The sequence below is a fragment of the Dermacentor albipictus genome, chromosome 2, assembly GCF_038994185.2.
Source record: "Dermacentor albipictus isolate Rhodes 1998 colony chromosome 2, USDA_Dalb.pri_finalv2, whole genome shotgun sequence".
Classification (NCBI taxonomy): Eukaryota; Metazoa; Arthropoda; class Arachnida; order Ixodida; family Ixodidae; genus Dermacentor; species Dermacentor albipictus.
In genome coordinates, this window is record NC_091822.1 from 74395025 (window position 1) to 74422480 (window position 27456).

The following is a 27456-nucleotide window of genomic DNA, read 5'->3' on the forward strand; positions in this document are numbered from 1 at the left end:
ACAAGTTAGCGCTCCTTGAGCGTACAACTGCTGCTCTGTACCTGTCAGTGTCAATACTTTCAATATGACACTTCAAGTTTCTTATTTCTTTACTGGAATTTCCTGGCTGATTGCTTTCCATGCTAACCAAGCACTCAAGTTGTTCACGAGGTTCTTTTCTTTTTCTTTTTGTTTATACTGAATTGCGCTACTCTTTTCCATTCCTTATGCTTCACACGTTCTTTGAAATTTTCCCATTCAACTGCAAAGTAGTTCCTTTGCGCACCTAGTACACCGTCAAGATCGGTTTTAATTTCCTTGACAAATTCTTCACCGTCTAAAATTTTCTCATTTCATTTCCAAAGATACCAATTAAAGCGTGATTTCCTTCCTTTCGTTCCAGAAGTCGTGCTGACAAGGCAGTGATCACTAAACGACACAGGTTTTACATCATAGGCAGTGCATAGTGGTACGAGATCAGCAGAAACATACAGCGTATCTAATTTGGTGTGACTGTCACGTTGAAAGTGCGTGTATTCAGGCCGTGTTCCAGCCGAAAAGACACTTCCAATGTCCTCCAATAAATAATCGTGCACAATTTCAGTCAACAATTCAGCGCTCTTGTCCTTGACTGGTCTACGCTTCACTCGGTCAGTAGCAGCACAGACACAGTTAAAGTCTCCCAATAGATGCAACACCTTGTCGCAATTCAAGTACGGCTCAATGGAATAAAAAAAAACATTTACGCTCATTTTCAACATTCGGGACATAAACACACAAAACACACCAGTGTAAGTTCGAGAAAGAAAATCAACAACCAAGAAGCGGCCACTTTCACGTGCAAATACAGACTCCACGCTTATACCTAATGTGTTGCGAATGAAGAGATTGCACCCACCCGATGCCCCAACGGTGTGACACACACACACACACACACACTTCAAAGTTGGCGCGGAAAGGGGGCACCATGCGGTCAGCATGTTCTTGCAACTCTATCATTGCTTTTTGCACATACACGCCGTGGTTGCTCAGTGGCTATGGTGTTAGGCTGCTGAGCACGAGGTCGCGGGATCGAATCCCGGCCATGGCGGCCGCATTTCGATGGCGGCGAAATGCGAAAAACACCCGTGTACTCAGATTTAGGTGCACGTTAAAGAACCCCGGGTGGTCGAAATTTCCGGGGTCCTCCACTACGGCGTGCCTCATAATCAGAAAGTGATTTTGGCACGTAAAACCCCATAATTAAATTTTTAATTCTTGCACAGCTACTAGGTCATGCTCACTATCAAGAAGCAGGCGATTAAGCTGACATTGCCGCCTTCGTGCTCCCAGCCCTCTAACATTCAAAGTTGCTACTCGCAATGGGGCTCTGAGCTTAACTACCATACGTTTACGTAATAAAAGGGAGCCTGACCCGCATGGTGCCTACCTCTGTCGACCATGTGACTCTCCCGACTGATGTTCCACAATGATGCTCTGTTTGACTGTCCGGCCACCCAAAGGGTTCTCTGGCGGTTGTCTCGAAGTGGTCTTAGGCACTTCCTCGTCGCAACCTCCACTTTGCATGCGCGCAAACTCGAAATCTTAGCCAAAAACACTGTGTCTGTCGACACACAACCGACGCTGACATTCCACAGAACACAGAAAAAAATAATTACGGAGGCAGTTTACCCGCCTTCCGTGACTCTGCCAAAAGGTTTGGCCGCGGCTTCAACGACGAACGTCGACTTCGTGTCGTTTTTGGAGGCGGCTTCCCACTGCTACTTCCACCAGGCTGTAGGGTTCTCACCGGGGCTTTCTTCGTGGGACCGTTTTCCAGCGGTTAGGGCAGCCGCTTCATCGTCGGTGTCCATGGCGTCGGCACTGCGAGGCTCCACGCAGTCCGGGGTTTTCAGCGAAACTTTCGTATCGGCCACCGCACTGTGACCGCTGTCGCTTTCGAGGCCATGCTGCGCTAGCTGAGATGCCACCACTGCAAAAGATGTGAACGTTGTCGTTGTCTTCTGCTTAACCAGAGGCGTAAACGAAGGCCCATCCTTCGTCCCCGTTTTCCCAGTTGTCCTCGCTGCCTCTTCTGCGTCCGCCTCATCCATCAAATGCTCCGAGGCATCTTCACTGGTTCCAGGGCCGGCGATGCTCGCATAAGTACGGGGGCACTCGCCGTCTTCGTGAACGAAACGCCGACAAGCTCCGCATCGCGGCACCTTACACTCCAGACGAATGTGTCCCGTACCTCGGCAGCGAAGACATAACGGAGGCCTTCCAGGCACAACGACGAGCGCCAACTCACCCCCAACGTTAGGCTGGTGCGGCAAGTGGTCCAGTATGACACCAGCTTTCAATTTCAGCGTGACAATTCTGCTCGTTGAGCCTTTCTCTGACACGCCGTGCACTCGCCAGCGCTCCCGGGCCACCTCGGAAACATTCCCGTACGGTGCAAGCGCGACACGCACGTCCTCGTCCGCCACAGTGTGAAGCAGCCAATGGAGCTTGAGACGTACGTCCTGGTTCGCCGGGTCAATAACCAAGCAGCGGCGTTTTTTGACGCGCAGCTTACCGACGCCTGCAATCTTCTTAACGGCATCCGCATCCTTCAGCGTGATGGCCTAGACATGGCTCATCCGATACGCCCCCAGGGCGATGACATCCGAGAGCAGCGATTGCCTAGCCAACGCGTCTCGAAAATCTTCCACCCGGTACGGGCGGACCCTGATATCCGCCTGCAAAAAAACAGTACTTAAAACTAAACGCCCGGTTGGGAGATTTGGCAGAAAAACCTGGTAGTTGGTTTCCTGTTCAATAGCTCTGTTACCGCGGCCAGCACTGGCCGTTGAAGCCGCTCCAACGGAGCCCGTCGTCATACGTCCGTCACGCTTGGTGGCGGGAAGCAGAATTCATCCTAGCCACTAGACCATGCCGGATTTTTTAAAGCTTTTATTCAGAAAAGGCATGTACATACATAAAACCCACCTTGGGCTGCTTGACCAGTGTGGTTGATTAAAGATGTTGCATCCGTACCAACTCATCAAGTACCAAAAACCAATATGGTGGATAGGTTAAAGTACAATATACATCGCGCATGTAGGTTCATCATCATCATCATCAGCCTAGTTACGCCCACTGCAGGGCAAAGGCCTCTACCATACTTCTCCAACTACCCCGGTTGTACTAATTGTGGCCATGTTGTCCCTGCAAACGTCTTAATGTCATCCGCCCACCTAACTTTCTGCCGCCCCCTGCTACGCTTGCCTTCCCTTGGAATCCAGTCCGTAACCCTTGGTGACCATCGGTTATCTTCCCTCCTCATTACATGTCCGGCCCATGCCCCTTTCTTTTTCTTGATTTCAACTAAGATGTCGTTTACCCGCCTTTGTTGCCTCACCCAATCGGCTCTTTTCTTATCCCTTAACGTTACACCCATCATTCTTCTTTCCATAGCTCGTTGCGTCGTCCTCAATTTCAGCAGAACGCTTTTCGTAAGCCTCCAGGTTTCTGCCCCATATGTGAGTACTGGTAACACACAGCTGTTATACACTTTCCTTTTGAGGGATAGTGGCATCCTGCTGTTCATGATTTGAGAATGCCTGCCAAACGCACCCCAGCCCATTCTTATTCTTCTCGTTATTTCAGCCTCATGATCCGGATCCGTGGTCACTACCTGCCCTAAGTAGATGTATTTCCTTACCACTTCCAGTGCTTCGTTACCTATCGTAAACTGCTGTTCTCTTCCGAGACTGTTAAACAATACTTTAGTTTTCTGCAGATTAATTTTCAGACCCACCCTTCTGCTTTGCCTCTCCAGGTCAGTGAGCATGCATTGCAATTGGTCTCCTGAGTTACTAAGCAAGGCAATATGATCAGCGAATCGCAAGTTGCTAAGGTATTCTCCATCGACTTTTATCCCCAATTCTTCCCACTCCAGGCCTCTGAATACCTCCTGTAAACATGCTGTGAATAGCATTGGAGATATCGTATCTCCCTGCCTGATGCCTTTCTTTATTGGGATTTTGTTGCTTGCTTTATGGAGGACTACGGTGACTGTGGAGCCGCTATAGATATCTTTCAGTATTTTTACAACGGCTCGTCTACACCCTGATTCCGTAATGCCTCCAACTGCTGAGGTTTCGACAGAATCAAACGCTTTCTCGTAATCAATGAAAGCTATAAATAAGGGTTGGTTATATTCTGCACATTTCTCTATCACTTTATTGATAGTGTGAATATGGTCTATTGTTGAGTAGCCTTTACGGAATCCTGCCTGGTCCTTTGGTTGACAGAAGTCTAAGGTGTTCCTGATTCTATTTGCGATTACCTTAGTAAATACTTTGTAGGCAACGGGCAGTAAGCTGATCGGTCTATAATTTTTCAAGTCTTTGGCGTCCCCTTTCTTATGGATTAGGATTATGTTAGCATTCTTCCAAGATTCCGGTACGCTCGAGGTTATGAGGCATTGAGTGCACAGGGTGGCCAGTTTCTCAAGAATAATCTGACCACCATCCTTCAACAAATCTGCTGTTACCTGATCCTCCCCAGCTGCCTTCCCCCTTTGCATAGCTCCTAAGGCTTTCTTTACTTCTTCTGGTGTTACCTGTGGGATTTCGAATTCCTCTAGGCTATTCTCTCTTCCACTATCGTCGTGGGTGCCACTGGTACTGTATAAATCTCTATAGAACTCCTCAGCCACTTGAACAATCTCATCCATATTAGTAACGATATTGCCGGCTTTGTCTCTTAACGCACACATCTGATTCTTGCCTATTCCTAGTTTCTTCTTCACTGTTTTTAGGCTTCCTCCGTTCCTGAGAGCCTGTTCAATTCTATCCATATTATAGTTCCTGATGTCCGCTGTCTTACGCTTGTTGATTAACTTCGAAAGTTCTGCCAGTTCTATTCTAGCTGTAGGGTTAGAGGCTTTCATACATTGGCGTTTCTTGATCAGATCTATCGTCTCCTGCGATAGCTTACTGGTTTCCTGTCTAACGGCGTTACCACCGACTTCTATTGCGCACTCCTTAATGATGCCCAAGAGATTGTCGTTCATTGCTTCAACACTAAGGTCCTCTTCCTGAGTTAAAGCCGAATACCTGTTCTGTAGCTTGATCCGGAATTCCTCTAGTTTCCCTCTTACCTCTAACTCATTGATTGGCTTCTTGTGTACCAGTTTCTTCCGTTCCCTCCTCAAGTCTAGGCTAATTCGAGTTCTTACCATCCTATGGTCACTGCAGCGTACCTTGCCGAGCACGTCTACATCTTGTATGATGCCAGGGTTCGCGCAGAGTATGAAGTCGATTTCATTTCTAGTCTCACCATTCGGGCTCCTCCACGTCCACTTTCGGCTAACCCGCTTGCAGAAAAAGGTATTCATTATCCGCATATTATTCTGTTCTGCAAACTCTACTAATAATTCTCCTCTGCTATTCCTAGAGCCTATGCCATATTCCCCCACTGACTTGTCTCCAGCCTGCTTCTTGCCTACCCTGGCATTGAAGTCGCCCATCAGTATAGTGTATTTTGTTTTGACTTTACCGCCGATTCCACGTCTTCATAAAAGCTTTCGACTTCCTGGTCATCATGACTGCGCGTATGGGTATAGACTTGTACCACCTTCAATTTGTACCTCTTATTAAGTTTCACAACAAGACCTGCCACCCTCTCGTTAATGCTATGAAATTCTTGTATGTTACCAGCTATTTCCTTATTAATCAGGAATCCGACTCCTAGTTCTCGTCTCTCCGCTAAGCCCCGGTAACACAGTACATGCCCGCTTTTTAGCACTGTATATGCTTCTTTTGTCCTCCTAACCTCACTGAGCCCTATTATATCCCATTTACTACCCTCTAATTCCTCCAATAACACTGCTACACTCGCCTCACTAGATAGCGTTTTAACGTTAAACGTTGCCAGGTTCAGATTCCAATGGCGGCCTGTGCGGAGGTTATGTAGGTTATGCTCTCTATAAAGTTTTCTCTGGCTGACTTTCCTTTGGGGTCTGCGTGCCTGACTCCCATTCTTGTGGCCCAAGGCTATGTAGCCCCAATATCATGACAATGTCATAGCGGAAGCTGTTTTCATTTTGTACTGAGAGATATCGAATTCCGTGTGGTGTTATCGGTAACTCTTTCTTCAGGTTTCATTGCAAAATATCCCAAAAAAAGACTGGATCCAAACAATCAATAAAAGTGTGTTCGATTGTTTCTGGCTTCTTGCACAAGAGGCAGTTTGTTGTCCACGGTACAAATACTCCCTTTTCACCGAGCCATGTTTTTACAGGGAGTGTGTTTGTGTGTAATTTGAAAAATAATGTTTTAACAGCTCCTCTAACAGTCATTCTTCTAACTTTCTTTAATACATCTTGCCCTGGGCCTCCAATGTTTAGTGGTCTGTATAATGGGACTGACATCATTACATCGAATAAATCTTTATATAGTTTCTTTCTTGGTACAAGGCTCAGGTACTCGAATGAGAAGCGTGTTTTAAGCATCATAAATGACGTGACTAATTCTCTCAAGTAACCTTTTACACCACAGTCGATTGCAGTCGCACTAGACACAACAAATTCAGGCAATACATTCTTAAAGCGCATTTGCATCATCGCTCTCAAAAACGGGTCTCTTTGGTCCCGCAGGAACATAAAACGCGACACAATTTGTCGGATGAACAGATAAGACAGGCCGAGGCCTCCGTCTTTCACTGGGCGAAATATATTAGTACAGCTGATTCCCTCCCGATTGGAGCCCCAAACAAAGACCACAAATATTCGGTGCATTTATTCAGTACGAAATAAATGGACATAATGTGCGGTATTGAGGTTACGGTGAAAGTGTCCTTGAGCACCAAGGAAACCTCCCGGTTTGTTGTCACCCACTGTTCCATGCCAGTGCATCTCCATACTTCTCTCTCCACCGACTTCGCCTGACCATAGGCCTGGAACGCCTCTTCAACGCGTCGTGGTTCAAGGTGAGGTGGAAGCCATAGTAATTTAAGCTTGATGTTTTTAGTCTCCGGATCTATCACAATGCACTTCAGCCCTATGACAAGTAGCTCACCACAGGCGACGAGAGTGTTTTGCCGCACTACTAGCGCAAGTAAACATCCATACATGGCTCATTTGATACTGTCCGACACCTACAATATCTGAAGTATTCACTACCTCAAGCAGAGCGTCTCGGAAGTCGGGAGCACGGTATGGCCTGCCACTCAACTCCGCATGAAGGAAAATAGAATACAAAACATCGTTACCGGTTGGTAGACGCGGGAGGCAACTTTGTAGCTTGCATCTTCGTTCAAAAACGGGGTCGACGATCCTCGGCCTGGGGCCGATACGCTGTTTCCAGCAGAGAGCATTTTGGAGCGCAGCCGTTCCACACGGCTTCTTGATTCCCGGGTTCGATTCCGATATCGGGAATCGAACCCGGGCCTCCTGGGTGAGAGCCAGGTATCCTAGCCACTAGACCATGCCGGAGGACAGGCAACGGCATAGAACCCTTCAACTTATTCTAAAGAAAGTGCGAAATAAAACATTCTAAACGACGACCACAAAAACCAAACAAAAACAGTTCCGACACCGGGAATCGAACCCGGGCCTCCTGGCTGAGAGCCAGGTATCCTAGCCACAAAAAAAAACAGAAAAAAAACTAGACCATGCCGGAGGACATGCACCGGCATAGAACGCTTCAAATTAGTCAAAAAAAACTGCGAAATAAAACAATATAATGTCACAAGCTGTCATGAACCACGCCTGCCGCGTAATATCGTGTCCATGAACCTTTCGAACGTTGCGGGCGCGTTACACAACCCGAAAGGCATCACGTTAAACTCGAATAGTCCGTCGGGTGTTACAAATGCTGTCTTTTCTCTGTCGTCCTTGTGTATAGGAATTTGCCAGTAACCTGACCGTAAATCGATTGAGGAAAAGTAAGATGCCGCAAAGAGACAGTCGATGGCGTCGTCAATTCGGGGGAGCGGATATACATCTTTCTTAGTAACGGCGTTTAGGCGACGGTAATCAACACAGAACCGCCACGTACCGTCTTTCTTCTTCACCAATATTACGGGGGCTGCCCAAGGACTAGATGATTCTCGAATGACGCCTTTGCATAGCATTTCTTGGACCTGATCACTGATTATCTTGCGTTCTGATGGGGATACACGATAGGGTTTTTGTCGGATTGGCTGGGCGGCTCCTGTGTTGATGCGGTGACGAGTTCTGGACGCAGGAATTGATGGCGGTCCATTGTGCTGCGCAAAGTCGAATACCGAGGTATGTTTCGTAAGCAGGGCCATCAAAACTTGACGCTCATTATCGCTGAGTGACTTATCAATCATGGAAAGTATCTTCGAGCTCCCGGAGCTCGAGACACTGGTTGCTCCTTCATCGGGGCGTTCCGCAAGTACTGCCACCGATACGGGAGAGTCTGTCGGAAACGTGGCAATCTTTAGGCCTTGAGGTAGCACTGCCGCTTCAGTGGAACAGTTTAGCGCCCACAGCCCCGCGCATCCATTGGTCACTGAGACCACGCAGTGCGGAACTAATACGTTTTTCTTGAGGCAGTTCCGATGTACAGGTTCCACTGCAGCATCGAACGAGATAGGAGTCGGAGATGAACAGGCGACGGCAACACGCATCGCGGATAAGGCGGGCACAACTGTATCCTCAGGCACGCACAGCACACTCTCCGGGCAAGCTTCACCTTCAAAGAGCACAGGTGAAACACTGGTGTCGACACTGAGTTCTCCCGTCCGGCAATCAACATTCGCACCACACAACTGCAAAAAGTCAATCCCCAGAATCACGTCATGCGAGGAGCGAGGAAGAACAGTAAACTCTGCATTAAAAACTTTCCCACCCAAAGACACATCCACGTTACACACACCAACCGGGTATAATGCTTCACCACTGACTCCACGGAAACTTGTGCACTGGTCCCAACGAAACATAACCTTGCGTCCCAGAAGGCCTTTAAACCCCACACTCATGACCGAGACAGTTGCTCCCGTGTCGACTAAAGCCATTGTGGAGACCCCATTAATCAGTACATGAACCTTATTCTTTAGCATGAAAATAGTTGGAGGCAGTTGAGTCGGCAGCACACATTTTCCAGCGACCTCACCTCCATCGGCCGCGCTGGCTAGTTTCCCGGCAGGGGCGACACGATACGGCGCCGAGGCGATGGTGACGTGAATCGCGGCCGAGGGGATGGTGATCGGGAGGCTCGGAAGGCTGGTGGTGGCGTCAGAGTACGGTCGGAGGCAGGGGAGCGGTAGCGGTTCCGGGTTCTTTCTGCTCCAAAGTAGGTCTCCTGGGCGGTGCATCGGTCCTCTCGAAAGTGGCTTCCTGAAGAGGAGTCTCCTGGCCACTGAGTGCGCAGTGTACGACCGCTAGACCGCGTAGTCGGCGCTGACGATCCGTAGTTTGATGCTCGGCGTCGGCTACAGTACCTAGCTATATGGCCAGGCATGCCGCAGCAGTAACACACTGGCGAAGGGCGAACTTCAGAATGCGGATTGAAGTAATCTGCCGAAGACATCGGTTGAGGGTAACGAGGCTCTTCCCCTTGAAAGTCGTAGGTAGCGGCGAGTCTTCGTGGACGAAAGTTGCGTGGGCGTGGATCAAAACGTTGAGGGGGCGAATCATTGCGTGGTGGTTCGGTCGTAATGTAATGCGGTTCGTCTCTGGAGCCGATAAGATCCGCGACGTTCACCGAGTGGTTCCAAGTAGCCGAAGGGGGTTCCCGAAAAGTGTCTCGGAAAACGGAGGAGCTGCAACGAGGCGCCGCATAACGTACCTGTTCGTCATGTCGCTGGAGCTCCTCGCGGACTATCTGGCGGATGGCGGACGAAAGGTCTGGGAGCAGAGGACTCGTGTCAACACTTGCTACAGTCGTTACATTGGCCAGCCGTCCAAACTTTGGTGTAATTCGGCGAGTCTTCAGCGCCTCGAACGTACGGCAGTGCCGTATCAGTTCTGATACAGTGTGCAAGTTCTCTTTACCAATGAGGAAGTTGTACACGTCTTCCGCTATTCCTTTTACCACGTGCCCCACTTTATCTTCCCCTGTCATTTGAGGATTGACGGTGCGGCACAGCTTCAAAATTTCTTCGATGTAGGTAGTGCAAGTCTCGCCGGGTACCTGAGCTCTCTGGGCTAATGTGAGTTCCGCACGTTTCCTCTTTGCGTCCGAGTCACCGAAACACTTTTTGATTTCCTCAACGAAGCGTGTCCAAGTAGTTAGCATGTCCGCGTGGTTGTCGTACCATACCAACGCCGTGCCGGCCAAGAAGAAAACAACGTTCCTAAGCTGACTGGCAGCGTTCCAGTTATTGTATTGGCTTACCCTTTCGTAATGGGTTAGCCACTCATCCACATCTTCCTCTGCCTTCGCCGAGAACGTGCGTGGCTCTCGGTAGTGCTGGATAGGGACAGGGCTCGCCGAGGCACTGCTGGTGAGGGTATTTTGCTCTGTGGCCATGACTGAGCGCGACGGCGAAAGTCCGGCGAGGCGACGGCTTCGGCGTAGCTCTTGTGCTGGTGGCTCCGTTGTAGGTCGTGGGAGTTACCCCGCACAGCTCCACCAAATGTTACGGCAAACTCTTGTGCTAGGCCATCTGGTCGCTAAAGAAGGCATCCGACCAGATCCGCAAAAGACTGCGGCCGTAGAAGCATTTAGAGTACCCAACTCTGTCAAGCAGTTAAGAAGTTTCTTGGGCTTGTGCTCCTATTTTCGCCGCTTCATTCCCCGGTTTGCTGACATAGCTCATCCCCTTACACGCCTTCTCCAAAAAGGCGTTCCCTTTGAATGGACTGCAGATTGCGACTCATCATTTCGCCAGCTCAAGTTCCTGTTGACATCCCAACCAATTCTTCGCCACTTTGATCCTTCATCACCAACTGAGATTCACACCGATGCCAGTGGCGTAGGCATCGGTGCTGTGCTAGTTCAGCGTGTTGGCGACCGAGAGCACGTGATCTCTTACGCTAGCCGGTCCTTGAGCCGCTCCGAGCGCAACTACACAGTCACCGAACAAGAGTGTCTGGCGGTCATCTTCGCCGTGCAACGGTTTCGTTCGTATCTCTATGGGCACCCCTTCACTGTCGTAACAGATCATCATTCGCTATGCTGGCTTGTGAATCTGCGGGATCCCTCAGGACGACTAGCGCGCTGGGCCCTCCGTCTGCAGGAATACGATTTCGTTATTTGCTACAAAAGTGGTCGGCGGCATGCTGACGCTGATTGTCTCTCTCGGATGCCACTTGAAACAACTGAATGTGATGCGGACAATTTTGATGAGTACATCGCTTTTGTGTCCCCGGAATTTCCGGATATGGGTACCGTCATATCCGAGCAGCACAAGGACGAGAGCTTACAACCGCTCTTCGCGGCAGCACAGGAGTCACCTGCGGGCAGTCGCTTTCGCCTACGGGATGGTGGCGCGCTGTATAAGAGCTACTCGACCACCGGTGCACGCTACCTTTTAGTTGTCCCCACGAACCTTCGCCACCAAGTATTACACGCCATGCACGATGACCCAACTTCCGGTCATCTTGGTTCCACACGGACACTCTACCGGGCTCAAGAACGTTTTTACTGGCCTAAGATGCGGAAAGATATCGAACGGTACGTCGCCAGCTGCTCTAAATGCCAGCGCTACAAGCGTCCGCCACAAGCGCCACATGGCCTGCTTCAACCAGTTCCCCCTTCTAGCGTCCCCTTTGAGCAAGTTGGTATAGATCTTCTGGGCCCTTTCCCGCGATCCTCCAAGGGTAATCGTTGGGTTATCGTTTGCGTAGATCACCTTACCCGCTATTGTGAGACCGCCGCATTGCCATCGGCCACAGCTACAGAAGTTTCTATCTTCTTGCTGGCTAACATTATACTCCGACATGGACCTCCTCGCATAGTAATCAGCGATCGTGGGCGACAGTTTACCGCGGACGTGGTTGAAGAAACCCTTCGTCTGTGTTCATGTAGCTTCCGCCATTCTACGCCCTACCATCCACAAACTAATGGTCTGGTCGAGCGCACAAACAGAACGCTTGCCAACATGCTGTCCATGTACGTCGATTCAGCACACAAGAACTGGGACAGTATCTTGCCTTTCATTACCTATGCCTTCAATACCGCGAGACACGAGACCACTGGTTACTCACCATTTTTCCTTCTGTATGCTCGTCCGCCGCGCTACACCCTCGACACAATATTTCCCTACTTCGCTCATGACAACGAATCAATTGATGAGCTCCTATGTCGAGCAGAAGAAGCGCGACGCCTCGCTAGGCTACGCACCATAGCATCGCAGGACCGGTCCAAGATACGCTATGACGGGCGTCACCGCCACGTTTACTTCGATCCTGGTGACCTTGTGTGGCTCTGGACGCCGTTGCGGAAGCGTGGCTTATGCCAGAAGTTTCTCGCCCACTACGTCGGCCCTTACGTTATTCTGGAGCGCCTCAGCGATGTAAACTACCGCATTGCGCGTCTCACGAGCAGTGGACGACGCTCGGCCAAGGCTGAAGTGACACACGTCGCGCGTCTGAGGCGTTACAATCCGCGAGATGACTGACTCGCCCGGCGGGCTTCGTCTGCCAGCGGGGAAATGTCACAAGCTGTCATGAACCACGCCTGCCGCGCAAACAACCAGATGAAAGAAAGAAGAGAACGACGTGAGCCAAGCTGCCGCGAGACCGCTCTTCAACAACCGCGCCTATCAACCAGATTCATCTGGTTCTGCATTAAAACACCTCGTGTGTAACATTATTATAGACGGCGACCGCATAAAGCATTTCCGACACCGGGAATCGAACCCGGTCCTCCTGGGTGAAAGCCACGTATCCTAGCCACTAGACCATGCCGGAGGACAAGTAACGGCATAGAACTCTTCAACTTACTCGAAAGAATGTGCGAAATAAAACAAAATAATATGGACGACGACCGCAAAAAGGAGACAAGGATATTTCCGACACCGGGAAACGAACCCGGGCCTCCTGGGTGAGAGCCAGGTATCCTAGCCACTAGACCATTTTTTTTTAATTTAATGCCGGTCTTTGACATAACACAGAAAATACAAATATTATACGCATCTGAGAAATCCAAAAAAGGCGAAAAAAAATACAATAATGCCATCCGTCCGTATAGGACCAGCGTTGTCAAATTAAAATTCCTTCATGGCTGTGAGAGCTTCTAGCCTCGACAGCCAATCCCGTGGACATTCTTGCATTTTCTGTACATCAACAAACCGCGACATAGATTCTCTGAAATATATATGAACCGGCCGCGCGTCGGGATCACAGTGGTACCCAGCCATTCGCGCCCGCCATATACAGTGGAGAGCATTCAGCATAATGAAGTCATATGGGACCCCGTCTTCATCCTTAATAGGCAGATACCTGATCCCTTGGGGGTTTACAGGTAATTATTTCTTCAGGGTTCGCTTGAAGACGTCCCAGAAGAACACAGCAGCCCAACAGTGCAAGAACACATGACCTATGGTTTCGGGCTTCTTGCAGATCAAGCAGTGAGAACCCCAGGGTACGAGACAGCCTCCTTCTTCCATAAACGTCTTCACGGACAGGGTTCCAGTGTAGAGCCTAAAAAAGAGGGATTTTACCCCTGGTGGCACCTGCATGCGTTTCACCCGTTTAAGGACATCCTGTCCTTGCCCTCCACTGTACATGGCTCTGTATAACGGCATTGGGAAAACAATGTCACACACATCTTTATACAGCGTTTTCCTTTTCACTTGACACAGGTAATCACTTGAAAAACGAACAGTAAGAAAACGCACACTGTCTACCACTTCCTTAAAATAGCCACGAAGTCTTCCGGTCATGCCGGCCGTACTGACAACATGTGCCGGCAATGCGTCGGTCAATCTGAGTTGACATACGGTGCGCAGAAAAGGATCGCGCACATCGCGGAAAAACAAAAATCGGTTTACTAGTTCTCGAACAAAAAGATGCGCCAAACCCACACCCCCGTCCTTCACTCTTCTGAACAGATTTGTTCGACTGCACCTTTCCCAGGTTGAACCCCAGATGAACACCGCAAACACTCTGTGCAGCTTTTGCACATTTACTCTAGAACAATATAACGCTTCTATAACGTAGTATATCTTGGCGACTAAAAAGATGTTACAAACTGTCGCTCTTGCAAAAACAGACAGGTTAGCAGCTTTCCATTTGTCTACTTTTTCTTTAATTTCACTTGTTTGGTTCCTCCAATATTCATCACTGCTATTGTAACTGTCTAAGGGAATTCCGAGATACGTCTTGGGAGTTTTCACCCAGGTCACATTCGCAAAATAGTCTGGTGTGGACAGCCAATCCCCATGCCACAGCCCGAGAGATTTGCCCCAATTTATTCTGCTGCCCGTGACTTCACAGAAGTGTTTGACTATAGATATTGCTTCGCTTACACTTGGTTTACCTATGCAACACACTGCGATGTCATCTGCATACGCAAGTAGTTTGACTTCTGTCGCTGCTAATCTAAAACCACGTATTTTGTCATTTCCGTTAATTACTACACACATTGCTTCAATGTAGATGGCAAATAACAGTGGACTAAGGGGGCAGCCTTGGCGCACTGAACGCACAATGGTAATGGGGGCCCCCAGTGACTTGTTTACAATTATTCTGGTTGTGCAATTCTTGTACGCCAAGGCCACGCCCTCAGTGATGATGGAACCGACATTAACGTGATCCAAGATGGCAAACAAAATAACATGCGCAACACAATCGAAAGCTTTCTCGAGATCGAGCTGAAGAACTGCAACGCGACCCCCGGTGACGTCACATCACTCGAGAACACATCGCATCTTATGAATGTTAGAAAAAATAGTTCGCCACTAGACCATGCCGGAGGACGAGCAACGGCATAGAACTCTTCAACTTACTCGAAAGAAAGTGCGAAATAAAACAGAATATTATGGACGACGACCGCAAAAAGGAGACAAGGATATTTCCGACACCGGGAATCGAACCCGGGCCTCCTGGGTGAGAGCCAGGTATCCTAGCCACTAGACCATGCCGGAGGACGAGCAACGGCATAGAACTCTTCAACTTACTCGAAAGAAAGTGCGAAATAAAGCAAAATATTATGGACGACGACCGCAAAAAAGGAGACAAGGATATTTCCGACACCGGGAATCGAACCCGGGCCTCCTGGGTGAGAGCCAGGTATCCTAGCCACTAGACCATTTTTTTTTATTTATTACCGGTTTTCAGTATAACATCGCACATATGAATTTCACACTCATGACACAGATGCAAGCTTCTTGCAAGAGAAAAAGGAAGACAAGAAACAAAAAAGCGCTAGAAAGCCGTCCATCCTCATAGGACTGACGTTGTTAAATTAAAATTCCTTCATGACTGTCAGAGGTTCGAGCCTCGACAGCCAATCCGGTACACACTCTTGCAATTTGTGCATTTCAATAAATTAGGACATACACTCTCTGAAATACATACGCGCTGGCCGAGCGTCGGTGTCACAGTGGTACCCAGCCATGCGAGCTCGCCATATAGAGTGGAGGGCATTCAACATAACAAGATCGTACGGCACTCCCTCTTCATCTTTAATTGGCAGATACCTGATCCCTTGGGGGTCTACCGGTAACTCCTTTTTCAACGTTCGCTTTAAAACATCCCACAAGAAAACTGCCGCCCAGCAATGCAAGAAAACATGATCAATGGTCTCCGGCTTCTGACAGATCAAGCAGTGGGATCCCCACGGCACAAGACAGCCTCGTTCTTGGACAAAAGTCTTCACAGAGAGCGTTCTTGTGTGGAGCTTAAAAAATAAGGTTTTAACCCCTGGTGGCACCTGCATTCGTTTCACCCGTTTAAGGACGTCTTGTCCTGGCCCTCCACTGTATATGGCTCTGTATAACGGCACAGGAAACACAATGTCACACACATCTTTATACAGTGTTTTCCTTTTCACGTGGGCCACGGCGGCCGCATTTCGATGGGGGCGAAATGCGAAAACACCCGTGTACTTAGATTTAGGTGCACGTTAAAGAACCCCAGGGAGTCGAAATTTCCGGAGTCCTCCACTACGGCGTGCCTCATAATCAGAAAGTGGTTTTGGCACGTAAAACCCCATAATTTTTTTCCTTTTCACGTGACACAGATAATCGTTTGAAAAACGAACTGAAAGGAAACGCACACTGTCGGCCACTTCCTTAAAATAACCACGCAGTGTTCCGGTCATGCTTGCCGTACTGACAACATATGCAGGCAATGCGTCGCTCAACCTGAGCTGACATACGGTGCGCAAAAAAGGATCGCGCACATCGCGAAAAAACAAAAAGCGGTTGACAAGCTGTCGAACGAAAAGATGTGCCAAGCCCAGCCCCCCTTGCTTCACGTGCCTGAACAGATTTGTTCGGCTACACCTTTCCCAGGTAGAGCCCCAGATAAAAACCGCGAACACTCTGTGCAGCTTTTGCACGTTTACCCTTGAACAGTACAATGTCTGCATGACATACCACAACTTCGTAATAAAAAACATGTTACACACCGTTGCCTTAGCGAAAATGGACAGGTTGATGCCTTTCCACCTTTCTGCTTTTTCTCTAGTTTCTTTTGTTTGGTTCATCCAGTATGCGTCGCTATTTTTGTAACTGTCCATGGGAACACCTAGATACTTGGTCGGGGTTCTTATCCAGCTCACATTTGCAAAATTGTCCGGGAAGGAAGACCACTCTCCGTGCCACAAACCGAGGGACTTCCCCCAGTTCACTCTACTGCCCGTCACACCACAAAAACTTTTCACTGCGCTTATCGTTTCCGTTACACTTTGTTTGCTTGTACAACACACTGCGATGTCATCTGCATATGCCAAGAGCTTGACTTGTGTGTCTGCCAAATTATAACCGCGTATTTGATCATTTTGAATTATGGCCAAACACATAGTTTCTATGTAAATTCCAAACAAACGAGGACTGAGGGGGCAGCCCTGACGCACAGAACGCATGACGTTAATGGGGGCCCCCAATGATTTATTCACAATTAAGCGTGTTGTGCAGTTCTGATACGCCAACGCCACTCCCTCAGCGATGATGGAACCAATATTAACGTGATCCAAAATGGCAAACAAAATACCATGCGAGACACAATCAAAGGCTTTCTCGAGGTCGAGCTGAAGCACTGCGACTCCGCCCAAGGTGACGTCGCAGCACTCGAGCACGCACCGCATCGTGTGAATATTCGAAAAAATCGACCTTCCTTTGATCCCACACGTTTGGTGATCTGCGACAATTTCCTTTATTACACCTTGAAGTCTGGCTGCCAAAACCTTCATGAAAATTTTATAATCTACATTGGTTAAAGATATCGGCCTGTAAGATGTCACCAGCCTAAGTTTCTCCACTTGATCACTCTTAGGGAGGAGTATGGTATGCGCTTTGCCAAAAGAAGGTGGCAAAGCTTTGTTCTCATACGCATCATTAAACAGCCGTGCTAGTAACGGTGACAGTTCCTTCTTGAAAGCTTTATATAAACAAGCGCCCAGGCCGTCAGGTCCAGGTGATTTGCCTTTATTCAAATCCTCAATTGCCTTTTCAACTTCGCTTTCTGTTATTTTCTCTTCTAATCGTTCTTTTGTGTCGTCACTCAATCGCGGCATGCGACCGAGGAAGGCCTTTTTGAACTCGTCTACATTCGCTTCTTGAAACGCAAAGAGGGACTGGTAATACTCTAAAAACGCTTGGCCTATACTCTTACTGTCGTCGGCAGTTGTGCCATTCCATAGAATCTTATCGACGTGATTCCTTCGACCTTGCGCTTTTTCAAGTCCAAGCGCCCTTTTAGTGGGCGTCTCTCCAGCTACTAATGCATTTGTTCTTGCGCGCACAATCGCACCTTGATACCGTTCTTTGTCGAGCTGCTCGATTTTTTCTTTAATGGTTCGCACATCTTGTTTATACGCCCCTGGCTCTTCGCACTCAAGCGCTATCAGCTGCTTAAGTGTCTTTCGCAAGCTCTTTTCTTTCATTTCCTTCTCAAACTTTAAGCAGCTCGATCTTTCACAGGCTTTCATTTTTACGTTTTGTTTGAACCCTTCCCAATTCTCTGCTATTGTTTGACTGTTATCCTCACAAACCTCCCTAACGGCCTCATGTACTGCCTCTACAAATGGTTGGTCTTTTAGTAGTAAGGCGTTCATTTTCCATAGGTCCCAATTAAAAGATTCTCTCTTCTTCTCCGTGCCTATGTTACATTTCACCAAGCAGTGATCTGAGAACGATACTGGTGCCACAGAATAACTATGGCACTTTGGAATCATGTCTTGCGATATGTACTATCGGCCAAAAAAGTAAACGGACCACGGCTCAAGTGGCCGGAGCGGCTGCGGGGCCACACCGGGGCGCTGCTATCGCGCTCCGCGCGCTGACGACGAGAGTGGCCCGAGTGACGCCAGACTTCGCCCTCACTCTCACGCGGGGCTTCGACATGCTTGATAAATTTCTAGTGCACCGTTCGGTTGCTCTGCTACTGACGGTCGCAACGAAGGGGACCGTGCGTCGCCGGTAGTCCAGCACATGGCGCTGTCGTGCAGTGGCGGGCGGCCGCAGCGCATCAAAGCGCGGCACTTAGAAGGAACGAAGACCCGCTGTGATTGTTGTTTTGCTTATATTCACCTTGTGTTTCATATTAGTGCATGTCGCCGGCCTCCATCGCTGCTCGATTTTAGGCAGCATAATGCAAGTAGCCGCAATGGCGGCTACGGTGACGCGCGCTCTTTCACGTCCGCGCAATAAGTTAGATAGCGGGAAGCGCTGCGCAGACGTCCGAAGCTATAGTGGCGGCGCTCTACGACTCGATGCCAAGGCGAGCAAGCCAAGTCATCGCGGTCGACGGCAACTTTTCATCGCACTGAGGACCCCTTCAAGCCATGGAATGCTTCCGTGAATAAACTTTCACGACTAACTAGTTTCTCCGATTCGTCTTTCCAATAATCTTTTCCTGGCCGTACTTTTGTAAAGTTTCATAACGGCCTACGCATTGTAGTAGCTAACTAAAGCAGTTTTCAGAGGCGTCACTCATGCAAATAGTAAACCCACTGCTGGAGACACTGCCGGAAAAGTACCCCTGAGATAAAAGCCGTGCCCTCTATAAAGCTTCGCGCCTGCAACTTATCGGGCGGGCGTGAAAAAGCGCGTATCACTATCACCACCGTTGCTGCTACTTGTGTTATGCAGCTTAATATGGAGCAGCGGTGGATGCCGGCGACATGCAGTAATATGAAACACAAGGTAAACATAAGCAAAACAACAATCAGAACGGGTCTTCATTCCTTCTGAGTCCCGCGCTTCGATGCGCTGCGGCCGCCCGCTACTGCACTACAGCGCCATGTGCTGGACTACCGGCCACGCACGGTCCCCTTCGTCGCGACCGTCAGCAGCAGAGCAACCGAATGGTGCACTAGGAATTTATCAAGAGTGACGAGATCCCGCGTGAGGGTGAGGGTGAAGTCTGGCGTCACTCGGGGCACTCTCGCCGTCAGCGCGCGGAGCGCGATAGCAACGCCCCGGTGTGGCCCCGCAGCCGCTCCGGCCACTTGAGCCGTGGTCCGTTTACTTTTTTGGCCGATAGTACATGCGGTCTAACCTCGCATGACTGTTACCTTGAAATCGCGTGTATATTACTTCCCGCTCCCCCTCCAGGCACTCGCAAACATCGTCCAGTTCATTTTCACTTATTAGTTTAGTCAACACAGTGCTGCTTCTATCACGAATACCGGCATTATTGGCTCTATCCCGAGCACTCAAAACACAATTAAAATCCCCCAACAAAATCATGCACTTATCGCTGCACATATACTGAAAAAGGTTCTCAAAAAATAAGGTGCGCTCTTCTACAGAATTCGGCGCATATATGCACATGACTCGAAATTCAATTTCACGATAAACAAAATCACAAAAAACAATCCTTCCAGACTGGCATGAAAATACACTTTGAACAACAAGATCGGGCAACTTCTTTACAAACAGAACACAACCGGCGGACGTCCCTACCGCGTGACTCACGACCGCATAATATCTAGTCGTGAAACGCCGCACCATGCTCCCGGTCTGCTCCTCTCCATCAACCTTAGTCTCTTGGACGGCTAGTACGTCTAGTTTGTGGTCAGTGATCAACCGTAAGACCTGACTTTGCCTACGACTAGCCGCCAACCCTCGCACTTTCAACGTTGCAATAATAAGGGACGGTATCTCAGCCATCTTAAGCTATCGAGAAAAGCAGGCCCGGAGCATGGTGCTTACCGTTCACGACTAGCCCTCGGCTAGCCGCCTCCGGGACCTCCCGGCTTGTTCGTGTCGTTAAGCGAGACCGTTTTGCCCACAGGCTTCCTTTCAGGTGGTACATTAGGCTTTGGCTTGTAGCCCATCCGTCTTCCTTGTGGCGTCTTCGTCGGCGGCCCCTCGCTGGTGCTGGTGGCTCCACCGTCCCTGTCCTTGGTATCGTCGTGGGGTCGTTTGACTGGGGCACCAGGAGTCCCAGTCCGCTCATCGTCGTTGACTTCCTTGTCCTGCAGCATTGCCGTCGTGTCGTTGTCGGATGCGTCTTCGTTAACGCCCCCCGTAGCAAGGCTCACTGCAGGCAGGACCTGCACCGGTTTGTCCGTCTTTTCGTCAGCCTCAGCCACCATGCCTTCAGCACCGGCGGTAGATGACCCTCTGAGTGTCCCTGTCGAAACCGAGTCTCCGGTTCCTTTGGCGGCGTCTTCCGTCTCGACCACGTCCATGACGTGTTCAGCCGCAACGTCCCTCGCTGCTGGTCCTGTCACGGCGGCGTAGGATTTGACGCAGTCAGCGTCAACGTGCCCGAAACGTTTGCACCTGGAACAGCGCGGGACTTTGCACTCTCGGCGGACGTGCCCCGTGCCTTGGCAGCGCAGGCACTGCATGGGTCGACCGGGCACGACCACCAAGGCCAACTCTCCGCCGACGCGGACCTGATGAGGAAGGTCCTCAACTTTGACGCCGTTCTTTAGCTTGAGGAGCACCGTCCGAGTGGTCGACGTCTTGCTTGCCATGCCTTCGACTCGCCACCGCTCCCGGCTCACCTCCTCCACCTTGCCGAAAGCCGCGAACGCTGTCCGGACGTCCTCGTTGGCAACGCCGTACAGCAGCCAGTGAAGCCTAAGCTTCACCTGCTGGTCCTGCGGGTCCACGATGACGCACCGTCGTCCCTTCACTTGCAGTTCCTTGAGGGAAACTAATCTTTTCGTCGCAGTCGCATCATTCAGGGTCACCGCCCAGACGTGGTTTATCTGGTACGCCCCTATGCATACCACGTCCGGTAAGAGGCCAGTCGGCAGTAGGGCGTCCCTGAAATCTTCGACCTTGTATGGTCTCGCACGCACATCACCGTGCAAAAACACGGTGTTAATCGCAACTCGTCCCTTAGGCAGTTGAGGCAAAATGAACGGGTATTCCTTATCATCTTCCGTAATCCTGTTTCCGCGACCAAAAGTGGCCGCTGTCGCTGCCCCGGAAGAGGCCATGACCCTACGATCCGAACAGCTCGGCTGCCGGATGCAGAATGCTAGCCACTAGACCATGCCGGAGGACAAGCAACGGCATAGAACTCTTCAACTTACTCGAAAGAAAGTGCGAAATAAAACAAAATATTATGGACGACGACCGCAAAAATGAGACAAGGATATTTCCGACACCGGGAATCGAACCCGGGCCTCCTGGGTGAGAGCCAGGTATCCTAGCCACTAGACCATGCCGGAGGACAAGCAACGGCATAGAACTCTTCAGCTTACTCGAAAGAAAGTGCGAAATAAAACAAAATATTATAGACGACGACCGCAAAAAGCAAACAAAAATATTTCCGACGCCGGGAATAAAACCCGGGTCTCCTGGATGAGAGCCAGGTATCCTAGCCACTAGACCATGCCGGAGGACAAGCAACGGCATAGAACTCTTCAACTTACTCGAAAGAAAGTGCGAAATAAAACAAAATATTATATACGACGACCGCAAAAAGCAAACAAAAATATTTCCGACGCCGGGAATCGAACCCGGGTCTCCTAGATGAGAGCCAGGTATCCTAGCCACAAGACCATCTTCTTTTTTTTTAATTACCGACTTGTCAAAAGAAAGTACAATGTGAATATTACGTGGCCATAAAAAGCAGCTAGTCAATGCCGGACCAGTGTGGTGTCATAAGAACGATGTAAGCTAGTCATTTTGTCCAAAGCACTTAGCCAATCAGGAGGATCACTCTGTGCACAGAAAAATTCCGGTATATATAACACACTTTCAATGAAGTATTCATGTGCTTGGGCCTGAACAATGCGCTGATGTCTAATATCCATACGCGTTCGCCACACGCTGTGCATGCACAGAAGCATTAACAGATCGACAGGCACTCCCTCAGGTTCCGCGCATGGCAGGAAGCGTATCCCGAAAGCACTTAACGGCAATGCCTTTTTAAACCTACGTTTTAGAATATCCCACAAAAATACTGCATCATAGCAGTCCAAAAAGATATGCTCAATCGTCTCCAGTTTTTTGCATATCAAGCAATTCACCGACCAAGGTACAAAAATGCCTTTGCTTTTCAGCCACGGTTTCACTGGGAGAGTGCCTGTAGGTCGTTGAAAAAGAGATTTAACAGAAGCTCTTACCGGCATTCGTTTAACTCTCTTAAGAACATCTCGTTCTGAACCTAAAACAAACACTGTATGATACAACGGTACAGGCAAGAATATATCAACAAAATCTTTATACAACTTCTTACTAGTAACAGCGGCCAGATATTCACTAGAAAATCTTGCTTTTAGTATTTGGAACGACGCGACCACTTCACGCAGAAAAGCACTTAAAAGCATTGGCCCCGCCTACATGGACGACGCTAACAATCAGGCAATGAATCGCGCAGTCGAGCTTGAATCATTGTTCTCAGAAAAGCATCCTTTTGATCATGCAAAAAAAAAGAAACCTGCTTACAATCCGTTTGAGGAACAAATGTGACAACCCCAGTCCACCATTCAACACTCTATGGAACAGATTACTACGACTTGTACGTTCCCATGTTGATGCCCAAATAAACATCGCAAACCCTCTATGCAGCTTTTGCACAGACATTCTCGTCAGACATAAGGCTTGCATCACATAAAAGATTTAACGACTAAAAACAAATTACACAGGGTGGCTCTTGCACACATTGAAAATTTAGGCCCTCCCCATTTACCGGTCTGGGTTTTCACTCGCACTACTTCATTGTCCTAATATTCTTTGCTATCTTGATAATGTTCGAAGGGGACACCTAGGTAGGTGCCTGGAGTTACCGCCCATTGCACGTTACAAAAAGTATCAGGCTTGTATTCCCAATTCTCATGCCAAAAACCAAGATACTTGTTCCAGTTAATAGCACTTCCACTTGCAGTACAAAATTGTACAGCCTCTTGTAGAACTGCTTTAACACTGTCGTGGTCCGTACAAAAAACCGCTACAACATCAGCATATGCTAAAGCTCGAACTTCAGTTTTATGAAAAGTGTAACCCTGGATGTTTGGGCTCTTCAGCAGCCGCAAACAAAAGGGCTCGAGGAAGAGAGCGAAAAGCAGGGGAGATAAAGGGAAGCCTTGTCTCACAGACGACTGCACAGGAATATCATCACTTAACTGCCTATTAATTATCAGCTTCGCTATACAACCATTGTACATCATTTTAACACCTTCTGTAATAACGGTTCAAACATTGATATGGTCTAAGATCGAGAACAGAACTTCGTGTACGACTTTATCGAACGCCTTCTGCAGATCTAATTGCAACATGGCCACGCGCCCATACATTCCGTCACAGCATTCAAGGACAGTTCTAGCTGTGTGAACATTGGTAAAGATTGTCCTGCCTTTTATGCCGCATGTCTGATGTGGCCCTACAAGTGACTTAATAACACTTTGAAGGCGTCGAGCTAAAATCTTCATGAATATATTATAGTCCACGTTTGTTAGACTGATGAGACGGTATGATTCAACAGACTGTAACTTAATCGTATGATTCGTTTTATGAATTAGTACTACGTGGGACGCTCGAAAGGATGGAGCAATTGCTTTCATTTCATAGAATTCGCTAATCAGCCTTTCAAGTGCGACTGCCATTTCTGTTCTAAAGGCTTTATATAGAGATGCACCGAGACCGTCTGGCCCAGGAGACGTGTTTGAACTAAGCTCCAGAATCGCTGATTCAATTTCCTCAGCCGTAATACTGGCTTCTAGAGCGTGCACAATGTCGTCCTCTAATCTCGGCATCAGCGATAGGAATTCTATTCTGAAGTAGTCAGTGTTCGGTGTATTAGGGCTGAATATATCTGTGTAATGTTCGACGAATGCCTGCTTGATTATTTCTCTTCGATTTGTGATTTCGTTCTGATAGCATATTTCTGTTATCTCTTTCGACAAAGCGTGCCTTTTTTCATCACCGAGTGCGCGTTTGGTGGGTGTCTCTCCGGACCACAGTTTTTCGTTACGCGCCCTTATCACTGCGCCACGGTACATTTCTTCGTCTATTGCCTCGAGCTTAGTTTTAGTCTCTTTAATTTCTTTTGTGAATAATCCCGGCTCGTAGCGCTCCGTACTTAGCATAAAATCTAGGGCACTCTGCAGCTCTTTAACTCGTTGTTTTTCTTTTCGCCGAAGCGCACATGATCTATCAATAGCGGCTATTTTAATATCACATTTAAACTGCTTCCATATACTTGCATAAAACTTGCAGAGTTACTTCGCAGCATGTTCGCTATATAATCCTTGACTTTAGTCACGTACTCTTCATCTTCCAGTAATTTACCGTTAAACTTCCACAAGTCCCATTTAAATTTCGCAGCTATTCCCTTCGTACCGATTGTAACCATGACTAGGCAGTGGTCACTAAAAGAAACATAGATCGTCTGGTAGTCAGAACATAACAGCGAACACTCGACAGGAACATATATACGGTCCAATCTAGCATGACTGCCTCCCTAAAAGTGAGTGTACATTGCCTGGCCTTCATGCGTCGATATCAAGCCTACATCTTCAAGGTCGCGCTCACTTACAATTTCTAAAAGTATATTCAGACTGGGATACATTCAGACTGGGATACATAGCGCAAAAAAAAAGTAACTTGGCGCTCCGGTCCCGAAAGGAACCGTTTGTTGTCCTATCCTCTGGTCTACAGACACAGTTGAAGTCACCAAGCAAGATCACCCGCCTTTCAGTAAGCAGGACAGGCTTCACCTGTCGGAAGAAACTCTCCCTTTCAGCAATTGCATTCGGAGCGTATACACACACAGCTCTCCAAGCCACTCCGTCCGATTCACGATCACAAATTACAAGACGCCCACTTTCACACGAGAACACAGTATCAACAGCCCCAATACCATTTCTTAAAAAAATAACGCATCCACCCGCTCTTCCAACAGCATGACATACGCAAACGCTGTATCTGCTACGATAGACCGCTACCATTCTGTCTGTCTGTCCTTCGTCTTCAATTTTAGCTTCCTGAACCGCGAGCAAATCTATTTCGTTTTCTAGCAGAAGGCGGTTCAATTGCAGTTGCCTTCTACGCGCAGATAGGCCCCTTACATTAAGCGTAGCCACACATAGGCTGGACGTGAGGTTGGTAGCTATCTAAGGAAATGGAAGACTCCGATCAGTCTACTCACACACCAAACAGGGTGAATCCATATCCATTAAGGCGTTTGAGCTTAGTACTGACACGATCAAAGACCGGGCTTCTACCGTTGTGGCAAAAGAAACCTCCGCTAAGGCGGAGGGAGAGCAGACGCAGTACTGCGTTCCGGTGGCGATTTCGGTTTGGGCTTGAACTGTCCGCGGCGCATTGAAGGTGCCTTCGGCGGAGGCTCCTCGCCGCGTTCACCGACCAATCTCGGTTCCTGATTATCCGAATCCTCGTGAGCCCGCTTCACTGGTACACTTGACGCTGCGGGCATCTCGGCATCGGTGCCTTCCTGGTTGTCGCCCTGCTGCCCAGTCGTAACCAGGCTTACAGCATTCACGCTATCCGCTTTTTCCTGACTTTGATGCGACGGCCGGCTGGGTTTGGCCCTTACCGGCTTGGCTGGTATCTGCAAGCGGTGCGGGTGCGGTTTCCTTGGATGTTGACTCCTTGGTAGCATCATCTCCCCCACTTCCGCGGGTTGCTTCGACCGCGTCTGCTTCATCCATGATGTGTTCGGCCGCTTCATCACTTCGTGCCTGGCCCGTAACATTAGCGTAGCTACGCACGCACTGGCTCTCATCGTGACCGAAACGCCGGCATTGCCCGCAGCGTGGCACCCGACACTCACGGCGTATATGTCCTTTTCCACGGCACCGAAGGTAGAGCGGAGCCCTACCAGGAACATGGACGAGAGCGACGTCCTCACCAACACGCATGTGATGGGGCAAGTCCTCGATGGCAACACCCATCTTCAGTTTCAGTGTAACCGACCGTGTTGTTGAAGCTTTGTCGACGCAGCCTTTAACCTTCCGCTTATTGCGGCTCATTTCGGTCACTTTTCCGAACGCTGCTAATGCCACTCGCACGTCGTCGTCTTGCACACCGTGAAGCAGCCAAAACAGCTTCAGCCTGACACCTTGGTTGGTCGGGTCAATAAACACGCAGCGGGGGTCTTTCACATTGAAAGCTTCGGCTTGCAGAATCTTTGCCTTCGCTCCTTCGCTGTTGAAAGTAACGGCCCACAGGTGGTTCGTCTGATATGCCCCAAGGGCAACCACATCCGGCAGCAATGACAGACGCGCTAGGGCGTCGCGAAAATGCTCGACGCGATATGGCCTGGCGGTGACATCACCGTACAAAAATACTGTGTTCAAAACGCTCGAACCTGATGGCAGATGCGGGACAACCATTTCATAATCCTGGGCAGGCATTTCAGTGCTCCTGATACCGCGACCCGGCTGCGCCGCTAAAGCCGCTCCTTGGGAGTCCATGAAGCACACGTCCGTCACGCTCGGTGGCCGGAAGTCGTCTCGCTACTAGACCATGCCGGAGGACAGGCAACGGCATAGAACCCTTCAACTTACTCGAAAGAAAGTGCGAAATAAAACAAAATATTATGGACGACGACCGCAAAAAGGAGATAACATTTCCGACACCGGGAATCGAACCCGGGCCTCCTGGGTGAGAGCAAGGTATCCTAACCACTAGACCATGCCGGAGGACAGGCAACCGCATCGAACCCTTCAACTTACTCGAAAGAAAGTGCGAAATAAAATATTATAGACGACGACCGCAAAAAGCAAACAAAAGTATTTCCGACAGCAGGAAACGAACCCGGGCCTCCTGGGTGAGAGCGAGGTATCCTAGCCACTAGACCATGCCGGAGGACAGGCAACCGTATAGAACCCTTCAACTTACTCGAAAGAAAGTGCGAAATAAAACAAAATATTATAGACGACCGCAAAAAGCAAACAAAAACATCTCCGACACCGGGAATCGAACCCGGGCCTCCAC

At 49.1% G+C, this 27456-nt stretch overlaps 6 non-coding genes across 6 annotated transcripts; all 6 read right to left on the reverse strand.

The window, feature by feature from the left end:
• Nucleotides 1–7369: 7369 nt before the first annotated feature.
• On the reverse strand, nucleotides 7370–7441 carry TRNAE-CUC (transfer RNA glutamic acid (anticodon CUC)). Its single transcript has one exon. It is a non-coding gene; the product is annotated as a tRNA-Glu (tRNA).
• Nucleotides 7442–7535: 94 nt separating this feature from the next.
• On the reverse strand, nucleotides 7536–7628 carry TRNAE-CUC (transfer RNA glutamic acid (anticodon CUC)). Its single transcript has one exon. It is a non-coding gene; the product is annotated as a tRNA-Glu (tRNA).
• A 5132-nt stretch (nucleotides 7629–12760) lies between these two features.
• On the reverse strand, nucleotides 12761–12832 carry TRNAE-UUC (transfer RNA glutamic acid (anticodon UUC)). The gene has a single exon. It is a non-coding gene; the product is annotated as a tRNA-Glu (tRNA).
• Nucleotides 12833–14937: 2105 nt separating this feature from the next.
• Nucleotides 14938–15009, reverse strand: TRNAE-CUC (transfer RNA glutamic acid (anticodon CUC)). The gene has a single exon. It is a non-coding gene; the product is annotated as a tRNA-Glu (tRNA).
• A 6641-nt stretch (nucleotides 15010–21650) lies between these two features.
• On the reverse strand, nucleotides 21651–21722 carry TRNAE-CUC (transfer RNA glutamic acid (anticodon CUC)). Its single transcript has one exon. It is a non-coding gene; the product is annotated as a tRNA-Glu (tRNA).
• A 5367-nt stretch (nucleotides 21723–27089) lies between these two features.
• TRNAE-CUC (transfer RNA glutamic acid (anticodon CUC)) lies at nucleotides 27090–27161 on the reverse strand. The gene has a single exon. It is a non-coding gene; the product is annotated as a tRNA-Glu (tRNA).
• Between the last annotated feature and the right edge of the window lie 295 nt (nucleotides 27162–27456).